General features: G+C 43.6%; 1 protein-coding gene across 2 annotated transcripts in view; it reads left to right on the plus strand.

Annotated features, from left to right (window-relative positions):
* Positions 1–23,764, plus strand: part of zgc:195001 (uncharacterized protein LOC567531 homolog) — a 39,938-nt gene continuing 16,174 nt past the window's right edge. Inside the window, exons 1-2 of one of the 2 annotated variants that reach the window (XM_062049433.1) lie at positions 1–63; positions 15,491–15,586. The gene's annotated coding sequence lies outside the window, so the exon portion shown is untranslated. Of the gene's footprint in view, positions 64–15,316; positions 15,587–23,764 lie in introns of those variants that run through there. The other variant, XM_062049434.1, reaches the window with a different exon arrangement.

Genomic DNA, 23,764 nt, shown 5'->3' on the forward strand with positions numbered 1-23,764 from the left:
GACACACCCCTACATTTTGGACCAGGAAGTGGCATTACATTTCTGCCCATTCATGGCTCAATGGTAAGTCACTTAATCCTATAGTTTTTAAATACATGTGTTCCAAAATCTGAAAATCAGCGTGTATCTTTAAAAACTGTCACTACCGAAACACATATTCTCTTCAATTATGTAAACTTAATCAGCTTTCAAGCAACATATGTTTTTATGAATGTACAACTCTTCAAAGATGTGTTTGCTAGCCATATGCTTGCTAGCATTATTTAGTTATGGTCAAAATTAGCTCAAATTGTCACACCCAAAACATTGATTGATTGAGACTTTTATTAGTAGGTTGCACAGTGAAGTACATATTCCGTACAATTGACCACTAAATGGTAACACTCGAATAAGTTTTTCAACTTGTTTAAGTCGGGGTCCACTTAAATTGATTCATGATACACATATATACTATTGTAGGAGTGTAGGCAGAGAAACGACGGAGATTTATTCCTCTTTGGAGAGCCAAGTAACACTCCGTTTATTTTCAGAGAGAACAACACAACAACAAAACTGTCGCACAGGTAATTACGTCAGCACCACAGAGGTGTGTCTCAACACTTCAAAGTAAAAGCACCTATGCACCTATGCAAGTAAACATGGGCTAGAACGCAGTGAATTATAACCGTAATAATTAATAAGTGTCCTGTGTGTGTATATCCACCACACACGTCCCCCCAGAATTCACAAGAACTGGCCCAGTGAAACGACCAGGGACCCGAATGACCCGCCCAAAGCGATTCCGAAGCTCCTGGGCAGGTGGAGGGGGGTGAAGCGGGAGGGTGACAGCCGGCTGCTGACGGCGAGCAGACGTCGGTTGGCAGTGTGGGGGTCGACCGCGACGTGGTGCCTGAGCCACCTCAACTGAACGGCCCAAATCCAGGTGGGCTGGCTTCAGCCGGTCCACTGAGACGCGATCCAGTCTGCCCCCAATGTCAATGACAAATGTCTTATCCCCAGCCTCCACAACCCGATAAGGACCGTCGTATGGTGGTTGCAAGGGCCCCCTATGGGCATCGTGGCGGATGAACACGTACCCCGCTGCTCGCAGGTCAGGGGGAATGTGCACCTGGGGCAAGCAGTGGTGCGAGGTCGGGACTGGTAGGAAGGTACGGGCAGTGTCCATGAGGCTACGCCGCTGGTCAGAAGCAGACCAGGGGACTGTAGTGCGGGGTATAAATTCACCTGGGACTCTGAGGGTCTGGCCATAAACTAACTCCGCTGAGGAAGACAGGAGGTCCTCTTTAGGCGCAGTTCTAATCCCCAGCATCACCCACGGGAGCTTGTCGACCCAGCCGTCGTCTGTGAGAGAAGCCTTAAGGGCGGCCTTCATGTCCCTGTGAAAACGTTCACACATGCCGTTTGCTTGAGGGTGGTATGCTGTAGTGCGGTGGAGTGAGACACCCAACTGACAGGCAACAGTATTCCAGAGCTCGGAAGTAAACTGGGGGCCACGATCAGACGAAAGGTCAGATGGGGCACCATACCGGGCGACCCAGGTACCAATGAAGGCCCGGGCCACATCAGCTGATGTCGTTGCCGACAGTGGGACAACCTCCGGCCAACGGGTGGTCCGGTCCACCATAGTCAGAAGGTGAGTAAATCCCCTGGAGGGAGGAAGGGGTCCTACCAGGTCAACGTTGACGTGGTCAAAACGTCTTTCGGGAACTGCAAACTGCTCCAACGGGGCCTTAACATGGCGATGGATCTTAGCGCGTTGGCATGCCACACAGGTCCTGACCCAGTCGCGAATGTCCTTCTTGAGGCCATGCCAGACAAACTTTGCTGCCACGAGACGCTGTGACGGCTTGCTGCCTGGGTGCGAGAGGCCATGTATGGCGTCGAAAACTTGCCGTCTCCAGACCTGCGGCACCACAGGACGGGGCAGGTCCAGAGATACGTCGCAGAGCAGCGTTGTGCCGGCATCGCCGAACGGGACGTCCGCCAACTGGAGGCCAGTGACCGCTGTTCTGTACGCCTGAATGTCGGGGTCCGAAACTTGGTCCACAGCCATTCGGGCATAGTCTATTCCAAGGTGGACAGCACCAATGACCACACGGGAGAGGCAGTCAGCCACGGGATTGTCTTTTCCTGACACATGTTTAATGTCCGTGGTAAATTCAGAAATAAAAGCTAGGTGGCGCTGTTGCCTGGCAGACCATGGTTCCGACACCTTGGCCATGGCGAAGGTCAAAGGCTTGTGATCCACAAAGGCAGTGAACGGACGGGCTTCCAGCAGGAAACGGAAATGACGGATGGCTAAATACAGGGCGAGGAGTTCACGGTCAAAAGTGCTATATTTCTGCTCACTGGACCTAAGTTGGCGGCTGAAAAAAGCGAGAGGTTGCCAAACACTATTGACCAACTGCTGGAGAACAGCACCAACAGCATAGTCTGAGGCGTCCGTGGTCAGAGCAACAGGGGCGTCAGGCACCGGGTGAGCCAGCATAGTTGCGTCCGCGAGTGCATCCTTTGTAGCAGAGAAAGCTGCCAACATGTCCGTGGACCAAGAAAGGGCATGCTTAGAAGTTTTTTTACCCTTGAGAGCGCTGTATAGGGGGCGCATAAGGTCGGCAGCCCGAGGCACAAAACGGTGGTAAAAATTGACCATGCCGCAGAACTCTTGTAGAGCCTTGACAGTGTGAGGCTGCGGAAGCCCCAACACTGCCTCCACCTTTGACGGCAGAGGAATCGCCCCTGCTGTAGTGATGTGGTGGCCCAGGAAATCCATGGAAGACAGTCCAAACTGGCATTTCGCTGGGTTGATGATCAAGCCGTGCTGCTGGAGACGACTGAAGAGAAGACGCAGGTGTGATAGGTGCTCTGCCTCAGACGTGCTGGCCACTAGGATATCGTCCAGGTAGACAAAAACGAATGACAAGTCACGCAGCACCGTGTCCATCAATCGCTGAAAGGTCTGGGCAGCATTTTTTAGTCCGAATGGCATCCGTAGAAACTCAAAAAGCCCGAATGGGGTAATCACCGCTGTTTTGGGAATGTCCTGAGGCTGAACTGGTACCTGGTGATAGCCCCGGACGAGGTCCACTTTAGAAAAAATAGACGCACCCGCCAGGTGGGCAGAAAAGTCATGGATGTGTGGAATAGGGTACCGGTCCGGCGTAGTGACAGCATTAAGGCGTCGGTAGTCGCCGCACGGGCGCCAACCACCATTGGGCTTTGGCACCAGGTGAAGGGGGGAGGCCCAGGGACTGTTCGACCGGCGGACGATGCCAAGGCGTTCCATGGCGTCGAACTCAGCTCTTGCGATACTGAGCTTGTGTGGGTCAAGGCGCCGGGCTTTGGCGTGCACAGGCGGGCCATTGGTGGAGATGTAGTGCAACACACCATGTTTGGCGGAGGCGGAGGAGAAGGTAGGTGCGGTGATGTCTGAGAACTCCTTGAGGAGGTGAGAAAAGTCATCAGCGGGCGAGAGGGCACTGGACAGCTTCGTCGGGGCAGTGTCACTGTGTTCACAGGGAAATGAGCCGAATGTTTCAGCGTGGACGAGGCGGCGGTTCCTCACATCCACTAGAAGCTTGTTGGCAAACAAGAAATCAGCACCCAACAGGGGAGTGGACACCTTTGCTGACACAAAATCCCAGGTAAAACGCTGACCAGCAAAACTCACTGTCACAGTGCGTGTGCCAAAGGTGTGGATTGTGCTGCCATTTGCGGCCAGAAGGGGGGGGCCACACGGCCCTGCTCGAATGTCTGTGGCTGATGCTGGCAGCGCACTCATATGGGCACCTGTGTCACAAAGAAAGCGACGACCGGAGAGGGAGTCAGTAATAAACAGCAAGCCGCTGGTACGGCCGTCACCCACGGCTGCTAATAGGTGGCGGCCGGTGCGTTTCCCGACGCACTGAATGTACAGGGGGGAAGGCATTTCTTGGCTTTGTTGCCAAACTTGGCGTGGTAGAAACACAATCCTCCTGACTGCTTTGCACGTCGGGGCACAGTAGTGGTGGCAGAGATGGAGTATGGCTGGTGCATATGGTCATCACTGGTGGCAGTAGACGTGGAAGGGGGCGTGGCTGCAAAACATTTCTTCCCAGCTGAGAAAAATTTGTCCGCCTCCCTGGCCAACTGGCGAAAATCCATAATAGATGAATTCGCAAGTGCCAAACGCACCTGTTCTGGAAGCTGCTGCAGGAATAGTTCTTTGAAAAGAAAACACGGCTGATGGTCTCCCAGCAGAGCCAGCATGTGATCCATCAGCTCAGAAGGCTTACTGTCGCCGAGACCGGGAAGTGAGAGGAGTTGGCGCGCACGTTCGGATTCAGAAAGTCCAAAAGTCTCCAGTAGATGCGCCTTCAGAGCGGCGTATTTGTTGCGTGCAGGAGGACGTTCTAGCAGACTCACCACTCTCCCCGCAGTCGAGCTTGTAAGGGACGCCACCACATGATAAAACTTTGTTTCGTCCGCCGTAATGTCTTTGATGGCGAATTGAGCCTCCGCCTGTGCGAACCACGCAATTGCGTTCCCTTCCCAAAAGTCGGGCAACTTTAGTGTAGCAGACATGTTCAGTAAACTCTGGAAACGTCCAAGAGTAAAAAGGGGTCACCAATGTAGGAGTGTAGGCAGAGAAACGACGGAGATTTATTCCTCTTTGGAGAGCCAAGTAACACTCCGTTTATTTTCAGAGAGAACAACACAACAACAAAACTGTCGCACAGGTAATTACGTCAGCACCACAGAGGTGTGTCTCAACACTTCAAAGTAAAAGCACCTATGCACCTATGCAAGTAAACATGGGCTAGAACGCAGTGAATTATAACCGTAATAATTAATAAGTGTCCTGTGTGTGTATATCCACCACACTATCATATATACTATCATCATAATACAGTCATCACACAAGATAATCACATTGAATTATTTACATTATTTACAATCAGGGGTGTGGAGGAGGGGGGGGGGGATATGGACAGCAAGTAGTGGACAGAGAGAGAGGTTTCGGTGGTGACATGATCATTTTGGTAGTGACAAAATTAAATGAAAAGTAGTTTAATCCTAACAATTTGAAATAATGTGTTCACAAGGTCTTAAAATACGTGATTATTTTCAATAATCATTGTTTCAATAATCTACATAAAGCAAATAAGCATGTCTTTTAATGTAATTGAAGAGTTTAGAGAGAAATAATCAAGACACAAACATGCCAAAACCAATTAAAAAAGTGGAAAAGAAAGGTTGAGAGAATACGGAAAAAGAGTGAAGGCTGACCCAGTTAACACGAAGAATATTTGAAGAAGGAATAATAAAGAAATAAGAGAAGAAAGGAAGAAGGAAAGTTTGAAGTCTTCAACAATTTATCGGCCAGCTAGCAAAAGAAGGCTAACCCTAGACCTGGAGGTCAAAGACCACGTTTAAACTGCAGGCCAAAGTGGACCAAATCAGATTTTTTCGAGATCAGATTTTTTACAACTGACTGTTTAAATTATAAGTGACACGAGATATTTATCAGACTCCAATATAAACCCGCACAGGCCTCAATGTGGCCCCGATGTCACATGCGCAGTTCGATAAAGTGAAAACAAAGGAAGTTGACCGCATTCTTTAAATGAGCAAGGGAGCGGTGATGGGCAAGCTACTTAAGAAATGTAGTAAGCTAAGCCAAAAGTTACCCTCGATTAAATGTAGCCAAGCTCCAGGGGAAGATGTGCCCAGACAATTGTAGCAAGCTACACAACAAGCTACACGGCAAAAGTAGTTTGCTACATCACATTTAACAGCATTTAAATCACATGTATAATATCAATGTTAATGTAACAGAGTGTATAAATGTAACCAATAAGGATCCATTACTATTAACTATCTGTCATTTAGCTGGGGACACCCTATAACTACCTCTAGGGGTCCTCGCACCAAAACAAGGAATCATAACTGCTGTCTTCATCTAGGAGTGGAACACACATTAAGTTCATGAAGTTTTACTGCACATAACCATTACCAACTGTTCCCAAACAACACACAAGTCATTGTTTTTAACTAAAAACTAGGGTTTTGGGTATTTTTTTCTCTAAACACATTTTTCTAAATATGGCTAAAGACATCACCTTCACTACTAAAGGAAACATTTAATCGGGGGGAGAGAATCCCTCTGCCATTTTCAAGTACGTTTTTTTTTTTTTGAGTTGTCAGCTTGAAGCGTCCCTCTGTCTCCGACTCCCTCGTCGTCATGTGACATACGTGTGTGACTGTTATGATTTTGCTTTAATAGTCTCAATGACCCGCCTTATCTTGCCTCTAATTGGCCAGTGCGTAATGTTTCGCCCTAACCTTAACCAATTGTGACTCATCATACCAACACCAACCAACCATCATGGATTTTCTCCGTATGTATGGATGTTCTCATACATCCAGGTCATTCGATTTTCTCCATATTGTTTTGGGTTTGGAATTGCACACCATTTTTTCTCTTTGTATTAGTGCTGGGCGATATGGCCTTTTATTAATATCTCAATATTTTTAGGCCATGTCACGATACACGATATATATCTCGATATTTTGCCTTAGCCTTGAATGAACACTTGATGCATATAATCACAGCAGTATGATGATTCTATGTGTCTACATTAAAACATTCTTGTTCGTACTGCATTAATATATTCTCATTTTAAACTTTCATGCAGAGAGGCTGAAATCACAACTAAGTCAATTTACCAAAACTGCATTTATTAAACAGTTATTAAGCAGTGGCACAAATATTCATGTCATTTCAAAACAGAAAGTGCAAGATTGTCAGGCATTTTAAAACAAGCTATGAGTGCACTTTTGTGCATGATGTCACTAATATGACATGTCAAAACAACACTAAATTAGGGCTGCAACAACTAATCGATTAGATTGATTAAAATCAATAATAAAAATAGTTGGCGATTAATTTAGTCATCGATTCGTTGGATATATGCTATGCGCATGCGCAGAGGCATTTTTTATTTTTTTTTTATTTTATTTATTTATTTTAATAAACCTTTATTTATAAACTGCAACATGTACAAACAGCTGAGAAACAATAATCAAAATAAGTATGGTGCCAGTATGCGTTTTTTTCCCCCAATAAAATACTGGAAAGAATAGAAATATAGTTTGTCTCTTTTATCCGATTATCAATCAATTAATCGAAGTAATAATCGACAGATTAATCGATTATTAAATGAATCGTTAGTTGCAGCCCTACACTAAATTAAGATCAGCGTATGAGTGGGTTTGTGCCGTGGCTGTTGTGTAGAGGAAGTAGTCAGATGATGGAAAACAACTGAAGGAGGAAGAAAAGAATCGCAAAAAGGAAAGTGATCGTGCTACACACACGAATGATGTAGCTCGAACAAAGATGACGTAAAAGTAGCAAAAAGGTCGCATAGCCGTTTAAACTGCAGTCACATTTGAAAAAATCAGATTCCAAAGGGATTCGGACTACCTCCTGATGTGGCTCAATATGATAGGAAAATATTAGATTTGAAGCACTAAATTCAGCCTATAATAAATCGATGTCTTTCAACCTCTGTTTGAACTTAATCATAAATATATTTTAAATTTCAGCATTGAAACAAATCCAAAAAATGTTTTAAGCTGTATTTTCATAAGTTATTTTGTATTAATTTATCTTACCACTATCTCAATTAATGCCCTGGGTTTAAACAAATCATGATATAAAGTAAGTAAAAATGCATGTCTGAATACTTAAGTGTTTTATTAAACCTTTTCTTTTTGCTGTACAAACCCCAAAACCAGTGAAGTTGGCACGTTGTGTAAATGGTAAATAAAAACAGAATACAATGATTTGCAAAGCCTTTTCAACCTTTATTTAATTGAATAGACTGCAAAGAGGAGATACTTAACGTTTGAACTGGTAAACTTTGCTATTTTTTGCAAATATTACCTCATTTGGAATTTGATGCCTGCAACATCTTTCATAAAAGCTGGCACAAGTGGCAAAAAAGACTGAGAAAATTGAGGAATGCTCGTCAAACACTTATTTGGAACATCCCACAGGTGAACAGGCTAATTGGGAACAGGTGGGTGCCATGATTGGGTATAAAAGCAGCTTCCATGAAATGCTCAGTCATTCACAAACAAGGATAGGGCGAGGGTCACCACTTTGTGAACAAATGCTTGAGCAAATCGTCAAACAGTTTAAGAACAACATTTCTCAACAAGCTATTGCAAGGAATTTACGGTCTGTAATATCATCAAAATGTTTAGAGAATCTGGAGAAATCACTGCACGTAAGCGGCAATGCTCGTGACCTTCGGTACGTCAGGCGATACCGCATCAAAAACCGACATCAGTGTGTAAAGGATATCACCACATGGGCTCAGGAGCACTTCAGAAAACCACTGTCAGTAACTACAATTTGTCGCTACATCTGTAGGTGCAAGTTAAAACTCTACTGTGCAAAGCCATTTATCAACAACACCCAGAAACGCCACCGGCTTCACTGGGCTCGGGCTTATCTACAAAGGACTGATGCAAAGTGGAAAAGTGTTCTGTAGTCTGACTAGTCCACATTTCAAATTGTTTTTGGTAACTGTGGACGTCGTGTCCTCCGGACCAAAGAGGAAAAGAACCATCCGGACTGTAATAGGCGCAGAGTTCAAAAGCCAGCATGTGTGATGGTATGGGGGTGTATTAGTGCCCAAGGCATGGGTAACTTACACATCTGTGAAGGCACCATTAATGCTGAAAGGTACATACAGGTTTTGGAGCAACATATGTTGCCATCCGAGCAACATTATCATGCTTATTTCAGCAAGACAATGCCAAGCCACGTGTTACAACAGCGTGGCTTCATAGTAAAAGAATGCTGGTACTAGACTGGCCTGCCTGTAGTCCAGACCTGTCTCCCATTGAAAATGTGTGGTGCAATATGAAGCCTAAAATACGACAAGGGAGACCCCCGGACTGTTGAACAACTTAAGCTGTACATCAAGCAAGAATGGGAAATAATTCCACCTGAAAAGCTTCATAAATTAGTCTCCTCAGTTCCCAAACGTTTACAGAGTGTTGTTAAAAGGAAAGGCCATGTAACACAGTGGTGAACATGCACCTGTGCCAACTCTTTTGCAATGTGTTGCTGCCATTAAATTCTAAGTTAATGATTATTTGCAAAAAAAAAATTAGTTTCTCAGTTTGAACATTAAATATCTTGTCTTTGCAGTCTATTCAATTGAATATAAGTTGAAAAGGATTTGCAAATCATTGTATTCTGTTCTTATTTACGAATTACACAACGTGCCAACTTCACTGGTTTTGGGTTTTGTATTTTGACAGGTTTTTTTTTTAAATACATTTTTGAAAATGATGATTGGATTTTGAATCGGTATGAATAATTTGGCGATTTGAATGCAAATCGCTTTTCTTGTACGCCCCTAGTGGAAAAGGTTAGGACATGCATGTTTTTAAGAATCCGAACTTCCAAATACTTGAATGGAAAGTTGATGACATCAAACTAGTCCTGATTGATGGATGTGCACAGGCTGCCTCCTCCACATCAGTGTATTTATGTGTGTGTGTGTGTGTGTGTGTGTGTGTGTGTGTGTGTGTGTGTGTGTGTGTGTGTGTGTGTGTGTGTGTGTGTGTGTGTGTGTGTGTGTGTGTGTGTGTGTGTGCGTGCGTGTGTGTGTGTGTGTGTGTTCAGGGTCTCAGCAGCTCTGCAGAGAGAATGTCTCAAAATCCTCCCATCAACTTGCCTTTATGCCATCAGCCTGGCTGTTTTTAGTGCGCCTTTCCAACTGTGACAAATACTTGGGATTTATTTCAGGAGGCTGTCAGGTCGGCAACAAGCAGCGCCACAAAACTTCCCCACCGACACCGCCGCCTTGCCGTACGAGACGAGAAGCCGGCGACCGTACGGGATAACAAATTTGCCCGACAGTAAAGAGATACACCTCCGCCGGGCGGGTTCATAGGTCACCGCACAGAGGGAGATCAGGCTCTTGCTGTGACTAGACTTCATTTTAACTTGCATGCTTTGCGTCGCTCGACGGTCAGCACTAACCCCGGTGCATCATGGGGCCTCCCAGCGTGGACACTGATGGATGTCTACCAGGAAGCCGAGGGACGCCGACACATGATTGTCGTATGTTGATGCTGGAAGGACGCAATGTCCTGCTGTCAACACGTGCAGACATCGCTTATATAAAAACAAGAGCGAGATGGGGATTGTTTACCGCGTTGCCGGGGGCGACGTGACGTTTGATCCGAGTATTACATCATACTAGGGGTGCCCAAAGTGCGGCCCATTCTAAAAATAATATTTCAAAAAAAGTGGAATAAAAGAGCAAACAGGTGAAATATAACAAGAAAAAGTTGCAATGTCGACGTTAAAAACAAAGCTGCCATGCAGGCTGCTTTTTTTTTTCTTTAAAACTGTTCAATCCCGGGCTCGGGATCTTTCTGTGTGGAGTTTGCATGTTCTCCCCGTGACTGCGTGGGCTCCCTCTGGCTTCCTCCCACCGCCAAAGACATGCACCTGGGGATAGGTTGATTGGCAACACTTAAATTGGCCCTAGTGTGTGAATGTGAGTGTGAATGTTGTCTGTCTATCTGTGTTGGCCCTGCGATGAGGTGGCGACTTGTCCAGGGTGTACCCCGCCTTCTGCGCGAATGCAGCTGAGATAGGCTCCAGCACCCCCCGCGACCCCCAAAAAAAGGGACAAGCGGTAGAAAATGGATGGATTTTAAGCATCATCATTTTTTCTTCATGTTGCAACATTTTCTTTTCCCTTCGACAACTATAAAATATGGCAGACTTAATGAGAGAAAACAAAGACTACTTTGGGACAATAATAATAATAATAGATTTTATTTGTAAAAAGCACTTTATATTGAGTAAACAATCTCAAAGTGCTACAGTGTATTAAAAAAATAAAAATAAATAAATAAAATAAATAAAAAAAGATAATAAATAAAAATAAAAACTAGAACAGCCAAATAGCTATAGCTAGTATGCACATATCTAAAAAATGATCAGAACCTTATATTTTTGAGCCTGAATCTACAGAGGATGGGCAACAAGTTTTAGAAGCTGAGTAATAAGCAGCAAGTGCTAAATGAGAAATACAAACTACCTACATAATAAAACAATCACCCACTGTACAATGTCTGCTCTCACTGGGATGCTGACTGATAATAATAATAATGAATCAAAATCAATGTTGTTAGGAATTATTGACCATATTTTCAGACCATGCAGATGAGCAGGTCTAATCATGTCTATTTTCATACATAAGGCGCATCAAAGGGGGTAATATTATCTTTTTTTTTTGTACATGTAAAACACTTCCTTGTGGTCTACATAACATGTAATGGTGGTTCTCTGCATCAAAATGTTGCATAGATTATGTTTTACAGATTTTTGACCGTCTCTTCAGGATGTGCCGTTTTGTGGGCGGTCTTATTTACGTGCCTCCACTTCAACAGCGTCTTCTCCCCGTCATCTTTGTTGTACCGGTAGATTTTTAGCGCCTGCAAAACGAGTCTACTGACAGATATAAGTTAGAACTGTTCGCTACTTTGTATTAGAAATGGCAACGGCGGAGGATGAATGCCCCACAACAAGAGGATAGAGAAAAAGAAGGAGCTTATTGACGACGGTGCGGTCTTCAATGGCGGACGCCTGCAAATTTTCAGAACTTATGCAGATCCCAAGTACACATCAGTGGGTACCAATAGGTGGGAAAAGTTGCTTTTGCATAATATTGCGAAACAAAACGCTTAATAGGTGCCATTTTGGGGTCCTTGTACACACACCATAGTAATCCCTGTATGTTGAAGCACAGTACGTCTGACTAAGTGAGTCGTAATGCTCTGACAATCCGTCAAGTGGTGTGGCTTCGTAGCTTACCAAAGTCGTACTAAAACATTTTGACACATTTGTGAGGGCTGCGTGTAATGTTCTATATTTTCAATGAAACATCAAAGTTTTGGGCTTGCTTGCTTGCTTGCTTACAGGTACTTGCAAGCAGATTAGATTGATTGAACAGGCGTCAACCTGCAGTTTACATGTACTGTATCTCTTATGTGTGACTGCCATATACTGGTCACACTCGTCATTACACCATGTACCACATCAAATTGCTTATAGGTCGGTAAGCGCAGCCAGAATTAATACATTACATACATTAAGCGCACCGGGTTGTATTGCGCACTGTCGATTTCCGAGACAATAAAAAGGATTTTAAGTGCACCTTATAGTCCGAAAAATACGGTACTTCACATCAAATATTCCACTTTTAATTATTTTTCGGGGAAATATTGCATATTTTGTGTGTTTGCCATATAAAAAAACAACGTTTTATTTGACAAAAGGGGCATAAGACTAACAGATTAAAAAAAATATGTATAAAAAACTTCTAATCGATGCATAGATCTGAAGTGTTAAAAGTAAAACAAAAAATTTACGATTTTATGAGTGGGGGCCCTTTTGGATCCCCAAGAATTTTAGTTAATTAGTTAGTTAAATTTTTTTTTTTTTTAATTGTCCTTGCTCAAAAATAATAATGATGTTGTTATGAATTGTTGACCTATTTAAAGATCCAATTACCTCACATTCTGTTCCACTTGGAACTAGGGATGACGTTCGAAACCGGTTCTCCCGGTTGTTCGATAAGAAAAGAACTGTTCGATAAGAAAAGAACCGATTCCATGGACTCGAATCCCTTTTTGAGAACCTGTTCCCGTTATCGAGGCCACTATAGTAAAGAAAAAGAGTTGGTTCTTTATTCGAATCCCTGGGAATGAATCTCGTCCCACAGGAAATGCCCTGTGGCACGTCCCAGGAAATGACGTAGCTCAGTCATTAGGCGGCAGATACAGAAGCAGCAACAACAATGGACCGGAAAAAAACGCCTCAAGGCATGGCTTCATTTTACAAAAAAATACGACGAGAAAACGTCTATCTGCAATTATTGCCAAGCTTCGCTCTCATGTAAGGGGGGAAGTACAACAAGCATGATGAAACATGTTCAGGCCGTACATAACCTGAAGGTTAGAGAAAGGTGTCGTGGATAAGCAGCGACAGAGATGACGAAGGACGCCCCTCTTCCTCTGCTTCAACCTGCAGCGCCAATTCCAGTGATAGTGCTGGTGAGTAACTAACGTTAACTGTTGCCGGTTAATTTCCATATCTGCTCACTCGTAGCCTTTAGGCTAAAATAAGGTTACCTCTTATGTCAACCAGGACTGCAGTAATGTTAGCTAGGCTAACGTTACCTAAGCATAGTCAGTGGCTAACGGTAACGTTAACGTTAGCCTTTTTGTATGTGTCTGATAACGTTAATGGTATCTTGTAGCCTACACCACTCCAGAGTTTGCAGGTCTGTCTAATAAACTAGTGCTTTCTTTCTTTCTTTAGATTATTTCGTACATGAACACACTTACAGCATAACACATCACAGTTTCATATCATTTCACTTTACATCATGTCCGAAAAGGAGTAGGAAGAAGTAAAGCTTATTTAATCTCTAATTCTCACTTCAGAGCGTTTACAAATCTGTACATCATTTACTGACCTTTTTATAATAAAATAACATCTGTGAATTAGTATATACAACAGTTTTGAAATATGTCATTAATTAATTCAGTCATTATTAATATACTGAGATGAAGAATATCTTTTTTTCAATAAGGTTGAAATTATTTCTCATAATTCTTCTTTGTACTTTGTATGCACTATTAATGCACTATTAATTTGAACAACCTCTTAAAGTGGATCATATCAGTACAATGTTTAACTTCATTACTTAATCCATTCCATCATTTAATTCCACATACTAATGCTAAAGACTTAATAACAGACACCCTAGTCTTCACATTCAGCTAATTTCCCCCCCTAATTCTATGCTGTGTCTGTCCCTCATTTTCCCTCCAGGACAAGGACGTGCAGTCATTCCTGGAGGAGGCCACACTGATGGACCCCAGAAGGATGTTCCAATAGCAGCAGAAGTGCACTTTTTGGAGAGCTGTATTATTTTCAGTTTCGTGCCCAAGGGACTGATTTTATTTAACACTATATTATTATTTATACACCTATAGTGATCACAGAGACAGGTTGTTTTTGTGTTACCGTATATATTTGTTTTTCTGAAAAATCCCACTTAATATACTTTGGGTAACAACAGTCAATATTTATTTTTATTTTTTATTTTTTTTAGGGGGGTAACAACAGTCAATATTTATTTATTTATTTTATTTTTTTCTTATAAAATAAAAGTGAGCTTTTGTTAAACCAAATATTGTGTGTTTTTTCCATATACAACAACCTATCTGGATTCAATAAGAGAATCGATAAGGAATCGGTTCGATAAGAGGATTCGATAATGAGCTCGAACTCGATAATTTCTTATCAAACATCATCCCTACTTGGAACATTTTTTTGGGGGGGAAATATTGAATTTTTTGAGCTTTTGCCATAAAAAAACTGGGTTTTCTTAACTTTATATCAGGGGTGTCAAGGCCCGGCGAATGAATGATCCATGTCCCCCGGGGTGATATTTGATTAGTATTAGAACCGGCCCGCGGGCCACAGTCGCCTGCTGGTGTTTTGCACGCATCAATACTCCATCAGTGTTGACGCTAGGAATTTTGTAAATGGGGTCCCACAGTACATTTTTGGGGTCCAACTTTTTTGTAACCGTTTTGAAAACAAATGATACATGTATGCATTATCCTGTTATATCGCACATTCTATATTGTGTTTTGGAAAAAGGTTGTCATAAACGTTCATTAAAAAAAATCATTAAAAAAATAATAATTATACAAAAGAAAAATGTTTATGCATATGTTATAAACATTCATTCACTTTCTTCTTTCCTTCATGGATCTAAACTTTACCGGTATTTCTTTGTAATATTTTCAGAATGTGTTTGTTCTATTTTTGGCCAAAATAAGACAACGAAGACAATCTGAAGTTGTCCAGTGGCCTAGTGGTTAGAGTGTCCGCCCTGAGATTGGTAGGTTGTGAGTTCAAACCCCGGCCGAGTCATACCAAAGACTATAAAAATGGGACCCATTACCTCCCTGCTTGGCACTCAGCCTCAAGGGTTGGAATTGGGGGTTAAATCACCAAAAATGATTCCCGGGCGCGGCACCGCTGCTACCCACTGCTCCCCTCACCTCCCAGGGGGTGAACAAGGGGATGGGTCAAATGCAGAGGACAAATTTCACCACACCTAGTGTGTGTGTGACAATCATTGGTACTTTAACTTAACTTAACTTTATTTTTTTAGTTCTAATGCCATGATTTTAATAGTCCGGCCCGCGTGTACACAGATTTTCCTCCATGTGGCCCCTGAGCTAAAATGAGTTTGACACCCCTAAAATAGAAGCAAACTTCAACTTCAAGCTTGAAGCTACAACCATCACTGCACCAAACCCATTAATTGTTCTGTATTTTTTCTCACCCTTGGCCATGGTCTTCATCTGGTTGTGACGGTCCGGGTGCCAGCCTACACAGCATGGAAGGGACGGAACCACCATGGAGAGAGAGGAAGCGGAGTGAAGGATTTCAGACTGCAGAGGAAAACACCATGGAGATGGTGGGGTGAGACATAAATCTGAGCGAACATGTCGGGACAGTGCCGTGATTTAGGGGTCTTTTACAAGGTTTATGTTGCACTAAAAGTGAAGGGGCCAGTTAGTTTTAGCCTGTCGTTCTCACCCTGTAAATCTGTGAAACACGCATTGTTCCTCCTGCAAATGTCCTCCGTGTCTCTGGGAGACACCGCAGGTCTTTACGAGGACAGCCGTCCCCATTAAACGATTATCAACAGTAGTTTTAACGAGCCCCGGCCGCTGGGTCACCGTCAGGGCCAAGTGGGAAGTGAGCCAGGGCCCCGGCACCTGGCCTGTCAATCAGCGGCCCCGGCTAAAACCTACCGGGGGAGACATTGAGCGCTCCCTGAAAAGCATCCGAGATTAGTGCTGCGCGCTCGCTCTATCCGCGGCTCCTTGTCGCGCTATACATTCCCCCATAGTGCCACCCTGTTAACATGGAGTCGGGCAACACGAGAGGGCCGGCGAGGCGCTAGCCAAGCACCTTCATGCTCGCTATGGGACCAAGCCGCTGTAAATGCGGTCAAAGGTCACAACACAATGCGGAGCAGCAGGTGCTTCCACTCAACTTCAAGTGTAACTTCATGGCTAACTGTGTATGAAGCTAACTGTGGATAAGAATATGAAGCTAAATGTGTATATTAATATGAAGCTAAATGTGTATATTAACATGAGGCTAACTGTGTATAATAATATGAGGCTAATTGTGTATAATAATATGGAGCTAACTGCGTATTAATATGAAGCTAACTGTGTATATTAACATAAGGCTAACTGTGTATATTAATATGAGGCTAAAATAAGGCTGAGTATATTAGGTGTCCAAACTTTTTGACTTGGGGCCAAAAGCCGACTACATGTAAAGTAATTATATATATATATATACTACCGTTCAAAAGTTTGGGGTCACATTGAAATGTCCTTATTTTTGAAGGAAAAGCACTGTACTTTTCAATGAAGATAACTTTAAACTAGTCTTAACTTTAAAGAAATACACTCTATACATTGCTAATGTGGTAAATGACTATTCTAGCTGCAAATGTCTGTTTTTTGGTGCAATATCTACATAGGTGTAGAGGCCCATTTCCAGCAACTATCACTCCAGTGTTCTAATGGTACAATGTGTTTGCTCATTGGCTCAGAAGGCTAATTGATGATTAGAAAACCCTTGTGCAATCATGTTCACACATCTGAAAACAGTTTAGCTCGTTACAGAAGCTACAAAACTGACCTTCCTTTGAGCAGATTGAGTTTCTGGAGCATCACATTTGTGGGGTCAATTGAACGCTCAAAATGGCCAGAAAAAGGGAACTTTCATCTGAAACTCGACAGTCTATTCTTGTTCTTAGAAATGAAGCCTATTACACAAAATTGTTTGGGTGACCCCAAACTTTTGAACGGTAGTGTATATATATATATATGTATATATACTGTATATACACATATACAGTATACATAGACACACGTATATATAATTATATATATATTATATACATATGTGTATGGATGTGTATGTATATACAAACCCCGTTTCCATATGAGTTGGGAAATTGTGTTAGATGTAAATATAAACGAAATACAATGATTTGCAAATCCTTTTCAACCCATATTCAATTGAATGCACTACAAAGACAAGATATTTGATGTTCAAACTCATAAACTTTTTTTTTTTTTTGCAAATAATAATTAACTTAGAATTTCATGGCTGCAACACGTGCCAAAGTAGTTGGGAAAGGGCATGTTCACCACTGTGTTACATCACCTTTTCTTTTAACAACACTCAAACGATTGGGAACTGAGGAAACTAATTGTGGAAGCTTTGAAAGTGGAATGCTTTCCCATTCTTGTTTTATGTAGAGCTTCAGTCGTTCAACAGTCCGGGGTCTCCGCTGTCGTATTTTACGCTTCATAATGCGCCACACATTTTCAATGGGAGACAGGTCTGGACTGCAGGCGGGCCAGGAAAGTACCCGCACTTTTTTTAAGAAAGTCACACTGTTGTAACACGTGCTGAATGTGGCTTGGCATTGTCTTGCAGAAATAAGCAGGGGCGTCCATGAAAAAGACGGCGCTTAGATGGCAGCATCTGTTGTTCCAAAACCTGTATGTACCTTTCAGCATTAATGGTGCCTTCACAGATGTGTATGTTACCCATGTCTTGCGCACTAATGCACCCCCATACCATCACAGATGCTGGCTTTTCAACTTTGCGTCGATAACAGTCTGGACGGTTCGCTTCCCCTTTGGCCCGGATGACACGACGTCGAATATTTCCAAAAACAATTTGAAATGTGGACTCGTCAGACGACAGAACACTTTTCCACTTTGCATGAGTCCATCTTAGATGATCTCGGGCCCAGAGAAGCCGGCTGTGTTTCTGGATGTTGTTGATAAATGGCTTTCGCTTTGCATAGTAGAGCTTTAACTTGCACTTACAGATGTAGCGACCAACTGTATTTAGTGACAGTGGTTTTCTGAAGTGTTCCTGAGCCCATGTGGTGATATCCTTTAGAGATTGATGTCGGTTTTTTATACAGTGCCGTCTGAGGGATCGAAGGTCACGGTCATTCAATGTTGGTTTCCGGCCATGCCGCTTACGTGGAGTGATTTCTCCAGATTCTCTGAACCTTTTGATGATATTATGGACCGTAGATGGTGAAATCCCTACATTTCTTGCAATTGCACTTTGAGAAAGGTTTTTCTTAAACTGTTTTAACTATTTGCTCACGCAGTTGTGGACAAAGGGGTGTACCTCGCCCCATCCTTTCTTGTGAAAGACTGAGCATTTTTTGGGAAGCTGTTTTTATACCCAATCATGGCACCCACCTGTTCCCAATTAGCCTGCACACCTGTGGGATGTTCCAAATAAGTGTTTGATGAGCATTCCTCAACTTTATCAGTATTTATTGCCACCTTTCCCAACTTCTTTGTCACGTGTTGCTGGCATCAAATTCTAAAGTTAATGATTATTTGCACACAAAAAAATGTTTATCAGTTTGAACAACAAATATGTTGTCTTTGTAGCATATTCAACTGAATATGGGTTGAAAATTATTTGCAAATCATTGTATTCCGTTTATATTTACATCTAACACAATTTCCCAACTCATATGGAAACGGGGTTTGTATATATACGTATAAATATATATATACATCCTCCCATATATCACACAGGCTCATATATATATATGTATGTATATATAAATGGTAAATGGGTCGCGCTTTTCTACCTTTTTAAGGAACTCAAAGCGCTTTTGACACTATTTTCCACATTCACCCATTCACACACACACATTCACACACTGATGGCGGGAGCTGCCATGCACGGCGCTAACCGGGCCCATCAGGAGCAAGGGTGAAGTGTCTTGCTCAAGGACACAACGGACGTGACTAGGATGGTAGAAGGTGGGGATTGAACCAGTAACCCTCAGATTGCTGGCACAGCCACTCTCCCAACTTCGCCACGCCGTCCCCCATTTATTATTATAATAATATATACATATATAACCTGTACATATATAATTATAAATATATATACTTATATATACACATGTATATATATATATATATATATATATATATATATATATATATATATATATATATATATATATATATATATATATATATATATATATATATATATATATATACACACATATAAATATATATACATACATAATATACACATACATATACACATTTATTTATATATACATATATATATATATATTAGGGCTGCAACAACTAATCGATTAAATTGATTAAAATCGATTATAAAAAATAGTTGGCGATTAATTTAATCATCGATTCGTTGGATCTATGCTATGCGCATGTGCAGAGGCAATTTTATTGTATTTTTCTAATTTTTTATTTTTTTTAAATAAACCTTTATTTATAAACTGCAACATGTACAAACAGCTGAGAAACAATAATCAAAATAAGTATGGTGCCAGTATGCTGTTTTTTTTCAATAAAATACTGGAAAGGATAGAAATGTAGTTTGTCTCTTTTATCCGATTATTAATCGATTGATCGAAGTAATAATCGACAGATTAGTCGATTATCAAATTAATCGTTAGTTGCAGCCCTAATATATATATATATATATATATATATATATATATATATATATATATATATATATATATATATATATATATATATATATATATATATATATATATACACATTCATGTAATGGATATATAATTAATATATTTCGATATCAAGAGTATGTGAAAGTCCGACTCCTACCTTGTTTACTTCCGTGACAACCTCCTTAAAGTTTTGTAATCAATCAGAAATGTCAAACAGCTAAAATGTGCCAAATACAGATAAGTGTGGAAAGAGTGCTTTGCATTTGTCCCATCATGCATTGCAGGAGATTTATATGGGTGTAAATTTGAATTATGTGTTGTGATAGGACATATTTTTAATAATATCCACAAAGTTCAGTGAGCAGGTTGTGTTATGTGTGACCATGTGTGTTGACTTTTTGTGTCAGTTTATTTGCGCCATGAGTGGGAAAGGTTGTTTGGATTGGGTCATATATTAATATGCTGTGCTTTATGTACTTCTCAGTGCAATTCATAATCTATAACCTGAATTGCTTTTGAAATTATACTGCCAGATATTTAAAATTAGGTTGGAGGCCCCCCACAGGCCATAGTCCTTATTAAACTTGTGTAGTCTCGCGGGCGAAAATAAACACGCTGGCAGGCCGCATTTGGCCCGCAAGCCGTAGTTTGTACACCCCTTCTCGGGATCAACTTTAAATCTATCTATATGTTTTTCTAATTTTTTTCATGGTTTTTTTTGGTTGATTTATGCCATTTTTGTCTAAGAAAACATTGTTTTTATAAGGCAAACACAAAGTATGAAATATTTTCCCAAACGAATTTCAAAGAGGAATATTTGATGACCCCCAGGCCGCACTTTGTACACCCCTGGTGTATGCTAATATGAAGGTAACTGTGTGTGTTAATATGACGCTGATATGGCTCTCTGCCACACCGGAGTCCGCGTGGACCGTGGAAGGACAGGAGGTGATGCGCAGGAAGAGGCGGGGCTGCAGAGCTAGTGTTGGGCTTCACGAAGCACTGGATATGCTGTAACATATAGATAAAAATATATTAAAATTAATATCCATCCATCCATCCATCTTCTTACGCTTATCCGAGGTCGGGTCGCGGGGGCAGCAGCCTAAGCAGGGAAGCCCAAACTTCCCTCTCCCCAGCCACTTCGTCCAGCTCCTCCCGGGGGATCCCGAGGCGTTCCCAGGCCAGCCGGGAGACATAGTCTTCCCAACGTGTCCTGGGTCTTCCCCGTGGCCTCCTACCGGTCGGACGTGCCCTAAACACCTCCCTAGGGAGGCGTTCGGCTGGCATCCTGACCAGATGCCCGAACCACCTCATCTGGCTCCTCTCGATGTGGAGGAGCAGCGGCTTTACTTTGAGCCCCTCCCGGATGACAGAGCTTCTCACCCTATCTCTAAGGGTGAGCCCCGCCACCCGGCGGAGGAAACTCATTTCGGCCGCTTGTACCCGTGATCTTGTCCTTTCGGTCATAACCCAAAGCTCATGACCATATGTAAGGATGGGAACGTAGATCGACCGGTAAATTGAGAGCTTTGCCTTCCGGCTCAGCTCCTTCTTCACCACAACGGATCAATACAGCGTCCGCATTACTGAAGACGCCGCACCGATCCGCCTGTCGATCTCACGATCCACTCTTCCCTCACTCGTGAACAAGACTCTGAGGTACTTGAACTCCTCCACTTGGGGCAGGGTCTCCTCCGCAACCCGAAGATGGCACTCCACCCTTTTCCGGGCGAGAACCATGTACTCGGACTTGGAGGTGCTGATTCTCATCCCAGTCGCTTCACACTCAGCTGCGAACCGATCCAGCGAGAGCTGAAGATCCTGGCCAGATGAAGCCATCAGGACCACATCATCTGCAAAAAGCAGAGACCCAATCCTACAGCCACCAAACCAGATCCCCTCAACGCCCTGACTGCGCATAGAAATTCTGTCCATAAAAGTTATGAACAGAATCGGTGACAAAGGGCAGCCTTGGCTGAGTCCAACCCTCACTGGAAACGTGTCCGACTTACTGCCGGCAATGCGGACCAAGCTCTGACACTGATCATACAGGGAGCGGACCGCCACAATCAGACAGTCCGATACCCCATACTCTTTGAGCACTCCCCACAGGACTTCCCGAGGGACACGGTCGAATGCCTTCTCCAAGTCCACAAAGCACATGTAGACTGGTTGGGCAAACTCCCATGCACCCTCAAGAGTATAGAGCTGGTCCACAGTTCCACGACCAGGACGAAAACCACACTGTTCCTCCTGAATCCGAGGTTCGACTATCCGGCGTAACCTCCTCTCCAGTACACCCGAATAGACCTTACCGGGAAGGCTGAAGAGTGTGATCCCACGATAGTTGGAACACACCCTCCGGTTCCCCTTCTTAAAGAGAGGAACCACCACCCTGGTCTGCCAATCCAGAGGTACCGCCCCCGATGTCCACGCGATGCTGCAGAGTCTTGTCAACCAAGACAGCCCCACAGCATCCAGAGCCTTAAGGAACTCCGGGCGGATCTCATCCACCCTCGGGGCCTTGCCACCGAGGAGCTTTTTAACTACCTCAGCCCCAGAAATAGGAGAGCCCACCACAGATTCCCCAGGCACTGCTTCCTCATAGGAAGACGTGTTGGTGGGATTGAGGAGGTCTTCGAAGTATTCCCTCCACCGATCCACAACATCCGCAGTCGAGGTCAGCAGAACACCATCCTCACCATACACGGTGTTGATAGTGCACTGTTCCCCTTCCTGAGGCGGCGGATGGTGGTCCAGAATCGCTTCGAAGCCGTCCGGAAGTTGTTTTCCATGGCCTCCCCGAACTCCTCCCATGTCCGAGTTTTTGTCTCCGCGACCGCTGAAGCCGCACACCGCCTGGCCTGTCGGTACCTGTCCCCTGCCTCAGGAGTCCTATGAGCCAAAAGAACCCGATAGGACTCCTTCTTCAGCTTGACGGCATCCCTCACCGCCGGTGTCCACCAACGGGTTCTAGGATTACCGCCACGACAGGCACCAACTACCTTGCAGCCACAGCTCCAATCAGCCGCCTCGACAATAGAGGCGCGGAACATGGTCCATTCGGACTCAATGTCCAGCACCTCCCTCGTGACATGTTCAAAGTTCTTCTGGAGGTGGGAATTGAAACTCTCTCTGACAGGAGACTCTGCCAGACGTTCCCAGCAAACCCTCACAATGCGTTTGGGCCTGCCAGGTCTGTCCGGCATCCTCCCCCACCATCGCAGCCAACTCACCACCAGGTGGTGATCGGTAGAAAGCTCCGCCCCTCTCTTTACCCGAGTGTCCAAAACATAAGGCCGCAAATCCGACGACACAACTACAAAGTCGATCATGGAACCGCGGCCTAGGGTGTCCTGGTGCCAAGTGCACATATGGACACCCTTATGTTTGAACATGGTGTTCGTTATGGACAATCTGTGATGGGCACAAAAGTCCAATAACAAAACACCGCTCGGGTTCAGATCCGGGCGGCCATTCTTCCCAATCACGCCTCTCCAGGTTCCACTGTCGCTGCCAACATGAGCGTTGAAGTCCCCCAGTAGAACAAGGGAATTACCCGGGGGAGCACCCTCAAGTACTCCCTCGAGTGAATCCAAAAAGGGTGGGTACTCTGAGCTGTGGTTTGGCGCGTAAGCGCAAACCACAGTCAGGACCCGTTCCCCCACCCGAAGGCGGAGGGAAGCTACCCTCTCGTCCACCGGGTTGAACTCCAACATGCAGCTGCCACCTTATCGTGGTAGAGGAGTTTGTGTGTCCCAATGATCCTAGGAGCTATGTTGTCCGGGGGATTTATGCCCCCTGGTAGGGTCTCCCAAGACAAACTGGTCCTAGGTGAGGGATCAGACAAAGAGCAGCTCGAAGACCTCCATGAAAAGTAAACACAAAGGACCCATATTTCCCTTGCCCGGACACGGGTCACCGGGGCCCCCCTCTGGAGCCAGGCCCGGAGGTGGGGCACGATGGCGAGCGCCTGGTGGCCGGGCCTGTCCCCTTTTGGAAACACTTTTACTTTAAAAAATTGTTTATTGTAATTTGTTTATATTGGTCCCTAATTGCTTTTG

Source organism: Entelurus aequoreus, linkage group LG06 (genome assembly GCF_033978785.1).
Source record: "Entelurus aequoreus isolate RoL-2023_Sb linkage group LG06, RoL_Eaeq_v1.1, whole genome shotgun sequence".
NCBI classification, from domain to species: Eukaryota; Metazoa; Chordata; class Actinopteri; order Syngnathiformes; family Syngnathidae; genus Entelurus; species Entelurus aequoreus.